The sequence below is a fragment of the Pteropus alecto genome, unplaced genomic scaffold (genome assembly GCF_000325575.1).
Source record: "Pteropus alecto unplaced genomic scaffold, ASM32557v1 scaffold75, whole genome shotgun sequence".
Classification (NCBI taxonomy): Eukaryota; Metazoa; Chordata; class Mammalia; order Chiroptera; family Pteropodidae; genus Pteropus; species Pteropus alecto.
Window position 1 is genome coordinate 24,889,685 of NW_006440638.1, and position 5,341 is coordinate 24,895,025.

Here is a 5,341-nt window from a genome sequence, read left to right on the forward strand (position 1 = left end):
AGAAGCGGAGGCCCCGCCCAGCGGCGTGACCGAGGCCAGGCTATAAAAGACACAGCTCTATTCACGGGCCAGGCAGCCACCTGGAGGCTGGCCCGGCTCCGGCACCTGGGCTGGGGCGCCGGGCGGCGCCTTCTCCTCTTCGCCCTTTCCCACTGCGGGCTCCATCCAGGAAAGTCAGGGAGACGTGAGCACGCCCGTTTCATGGATGGCACAACCGAGGTTCTGGGCGTGACTGTCGTCCAAGGCACCGCAGCCTGTTGCCTAGCTGGGAACCTCTGAGAAGACTGTGAGGACAGGTGGCTGGATGAGGCATAAGAGATGGGGAGGAAGAGGCACAGAAACCTAGAAAAGTGATGACACGCATTGGCTTTTCTGAGGAAAAACAGAGCAAATAAGGAAAATAAAGACAAATTTACAGAGGAAAGTAGAAATCTTTGCAGATGTTGCAGATGATTTCATATCCCCAGACAGACCTCTCCACACTGTCAATGTATCTTAGAAATTGTTCTGTTGGAGGGCGCAATGAGGGTATGCTTTCTGAAAGAGGTGCTGTGAGGAGATGTCAGAGCACTCTAGGGCTCAGAACCTCTTTTTTTGCCTTGGGACCAGAATGCGGGGATCCTAGGCTCCTGATCCAGACTTCATCCAAGGTTTTCCAACAACTCTTGGCAGGGCTATGAGCAAGGGCAGTTCTCTGTACCCAGGGAGAAGTGGTTGGGCCAGTTGGACCAGCAGAGCCTGAGCAAGGTGTCTGCATAGCCAGCACCCTTCATCCCAGGTCCTCCAGGGGTATGAGAGGCTCTGGGGCACCAGGACACCCCTGCCAATCCATCTTCCTTCCCCCTACACACTGCTCATCAATACCCCTGCCTCTGCTCAGGCTGAGCTTTGCTCCTTCAATGCCTTTCCATCAAGCTTTTAGCTATTTAACAAGGCTCCATGACAAAGGTCCTCTTTCAGGGAGCCTTCCAGATCCCTGCCCCTAGCCAAGGGGGTCCTCTACATCCTATGAGCCCTCCCCTCAACTCAGCCCCACCACTACTCACATGGTCCAAGGCCTCTCCTGAGGCACCGACCACATGGTACAGAGGCTCCAGAGTGAGAAGAACTAGCAGGCAGCCTCTACGTGAACTAGCTGTGTGACACTGAGCAAGTGCCAGTCCTCTGGGAGCCTCAGTTTCCTCATCTGTAAAATTCCTATCCCTTCGGGCTACTGTCAGGATGAACTGAAATATTGGGTGCAATGAGCCCAGCCCTGTATCCAGCGCTAGAAACAGGCTGTTCATGTCCATCTCCCTCAGACTGTAAGCTCCTTTGGCAGAGGCACACCTACTCCTCAATGCCCAGCAGCTTCGGTGGGCAGAGGCAGAGATTGGCAAGGAATGAGCCTTCTAAGGGAGCCAAGTCTTACACTCAGGCTACTGCCCACCCCACCACCTTCACACACCTGGGAACTGCCTCTGCCTACAGGCTTCTGTGAGCAGAGGCTGTGGCCAAGATGGTCACAGCAGCTAGGCAGGCAGCCAGGCTTCTGGGCAGGTCTGGGCAGTAGGAATGGTGAGCCCTTGGGACCAGAAAAACAGCCAATTCCTGGGCTAGCCCTTCAAGGCCTGTGAGCAACAGTAGTCATCCCAAGATAGTGGAAGAAGGTAAGGAAAAAGGCTGGAATTTCTGGATAGGGGGTAGTATTTGGGTCAAGGACTGGAGGACACAATCTAAGCCTTTGGTAGGCTACATGTGGGACCCTTTACACCTCCACTCTAGGCCATTAGGGTGAGGACTCAGGCCAGCTAAATTCAGCTGCACCAGGCTTCCCCAGGGTGAGCACTCACACTGAGGCTTCAGCTTTAGATACAAGACCCAGGATCACAGTAGCTGCCAGGTATGGGGAAATTTGGGACCTCACTTGGGGTCCCAAATGCAAAAAAGATGAACTAGACTTTCAACTTGGCCTCAGGTTTCACAACTTGGAAGCTTGGGAAGTTCATGCGACATCTGCTCTAGCTCCATCATGTTGCAGCTTAACCATGCTCCTCTGTCCTTTAAGGTATGTAGCTCCCTGTTTATGGGCCACTCCTAGCCTTGGGGGCATCTCTTTGGTAGGAAAACTAGAAGGTTGAAGAAGGAAATTGGGGGAGATGTGAATGGGTTTGAATGCTGGGCTTTAGGGGCTACAGATGGATCATTCTGTGGAAACTGACTTTGGGTTCTTGTGTGTGCACCTAAGTGCCAGCTGGTATATATGCATTGTGTGTGGGAGAGGGGGAGTGGTGGGGAGTGGTGGGAGAATCTTCCCTTCTGTTCCTTAAGCTCCCTACTTCCATACCAACTACATGAAGCCACTAGAATCTAGAGGAGAAGGCCCCAAGGAAGTCTCCACCACAGCCACTGTGGGCTGTGCATGGCACAGCCATGCTAAAAAGGAAGAAAAATGAACTTTTACTTCCCTCGGGCAGAAGCTTTTTTCCAAGAGAAAGGTAGTGGGAAGAAAGAATTCCCAGCCCCAGGGCTAACCCAAGCAGGCCAACACTTTGCAGCCTTCTGCCCCATCCCCCATGTTCAACCTCCTACACATGCAACAGTCACCACTCCAGCCAGGCCCCAGGTCATTGTGGAAGCTTTTACAGGTCTTTGTCCCCTGGTGCCTCAGTCCCCCATTCTGACTTCTTCATTCATTTGTCCCCACTGCCACCACTCTAGCCTGGGCCACCCGTGTCTCTTGTCTGGTCATCTGCAGTCTCTTCTACTCAGGACCACACTTCCCCACCCCTACTTTCCCCTCACAGCGGCCATACAGTCCTCCTAAAATTTCAAAAACTGAGAGACCCTGAAGCTGGGTCTCTCAGGATAAAGGATAAAGTCCCAATATGGCCATCAGGTCCAGTATGGCTTAGCCTCTGCCCTTGAAAGTCTTCGAGGAGAGGAACTTTCAATTTCTGCTAAACAACATCCTTCAATTTCTCACCTCTGGGCCTTTGCCTATGCTGTTCCCTTTGATTGGAATATCATGCCTAGCTAACTCCTTCTCAGTCTTCAGGTAGATCCTAGCTTAGTTTCCACCTCCTCTAGGAAGCCTTCCTTCACCTCTTGTACCAGGTTAGGTAGATCTCAGGGCAGACTGTACCCTCTATCCCTGGGGAACAATACTGCCCAGGCCCAGGACTTGGTGGTCCTTCTTCCTCCTCACCCATCCCTGTCCAGCAGCCAAGCCCCAGCCTGATGCCTCACCTCAGCCCCCAGGTCTCTGAGGAAGAGAAAAGAAGGTGACCAGGAAGAAGTGAGGGCAGGGGACAACCAGGGGACCTCAGGATACTTCCTGTAGCCCTGCTCTACCTGCCTATAGAGCCTCACTTGGGAGCTGGCACCATCAACTGTCCCCAAAATCTGCCTCCGCTGGGGCTTCCGGGGCTTGAGTTCCTATTCCCTTTGGCTTCCCCACTGACCCAGGTTCCCTAGCTGAGCTCCAGCTTGGAGGGAACTCTAGCAGCTGAGGGTAGGCCCAGCATCCTGGGTCTTGTCTGATGGGAGGTAGACGTGAAATGAAGCTTCTGGAGAAGTTCTAACCACTGGGCTGGGATGAGTCTGAATGCACACAAGTGAGTTTGCATTATGGGTGGGGGCTGTGGCAGAGTGAAGGCTTACACGGGCCCCAGTGAACATGCCCGAGGAAATGCTTGGATGGGAACCATGAGGCTAAATTCTTATCCTGTCATGCCTCTGACTTGTTGCAGGATCCTGGCAGGCCCCTGCCCCTCCAGGCTTTGATAGCTCCAGCTACACAAGGGAGGTGACAGAATGGTATATATTAAGCTATCACTGGGATCATAGTTCCTGCCAGGGACAGGCTAAGTTTCTCATTTAATGTTGGGGACAACCTGCAAAGTAAGGGCAGGCTCAATTTATAGGTGAGAAAACTGAGACTCAGAGAGCCAAGGCCACTTGGCAGGTCAGGTCGCAGGTGTCCAGGTCTGTGTGAAGCGACAGCCTCCAAGCTTTCAGGAGAAAGACCTGGTGGCTTCAGAGGTAGGGCACCTAGTGATTAAGCCTGGGCCCCAGGTTGCAGGGTTCCCCTCACAGCTCAGACTCACTGGTTGAGGGACTTTGGGCAGGTAGCTCAGCTTCTCTGAAACACAATGGAAGGATAATGAGAGACCCAGTTCTCCGAGGTCACAAAGAGGCCCTGGTCTGAGGGCAGGGGCCTCCTGGGGCCATTGGGGGGCTGATCTTCTTGTATGGAACTCAGCCATTCAGCTGTGTGGCCTTGGGCAAGTCACCTCCCCTCTCTGGCTTTAAATTCCTTGTCTATAAATGGGACTATTTGTAACCCTTCGGAGGCTCAGGGAATGTAAACAAGAGAAATGTCTAGCACAGTGCCTGGATCAGAGGGAGCTTTCAATAGATTATTGCTCTTTCTGTTACATGATTTAACTATGTTATTGTCAGGCTGTGTTTGGGAATGGGACAAGGAAACTTACATGGTCTGAAGTCCTCTACATAAAATCTAAACCTTAAACATTTTTACCTAACTCTCCATTGAATAGGTAAGAGACTAAGGTCCCAAGAGGCAAAGCAATTTGCCCAGGTTACCAGCAACAGATTCCAGCAGAGCCAAGAATAGAAATTAATTCATTGTTCCTTCACTCCCACAATCATTTAATCAGTGCCTACTGTAACCTAAGCCCTGTACTAGAGCTAAGGAAGTAGGGAAGCCTGGGCCAGGAAGGACAAGAAGTAATTCCTTCCTGGGCAGTGGTGGGAAGGCAGAGAAGGTACTCCAGGCAGAAGGAACAGCCAGAGCTAAGACTCAGAGCTAATGAACTACTATGTCCAAGGCCAATTCTAGGGGACGGCGAGGTAAGCTTTTGGGGCCAGAGCAGGTGGTGCACAAGGGACTAGTAGAGGATTCTCATTCTCAGGGGACTTGGATGTCATGCAAAAGCCTAGGCTTGCATTTGGACCTGTGATGAAGATAGGAAATGAAGCCTTGGAAAGGGGGTTTTTCCAGGCTGAAACTGGAGGAGAAAAGATCAGGAAACTAAGGGCAAAGGCCAGGAGACAGGAATACCTACCACAAGCACCTTTAAATGAGTGGATAAATGAAGACATGGCCTTTATTATTCCTGTTAATGCTACCTGGGTTTCCTGGGGCCAAAAGGGCAGTCAATGCAAAGGTGGAGATGCAGAGCCAGAGATCTTCACCTGCCCATGTGCCCAGCTTCCTCCTCCAAGGCAGTGTCCAGGGCTGGTTACAGCTTGCTCCATGAGCACAGAGTTTGCTCACATGGGTGTGAATCCAAGGAAATTTCAGCAATCTTTGCCCTTTTGACCTTTGCTCTGTGAG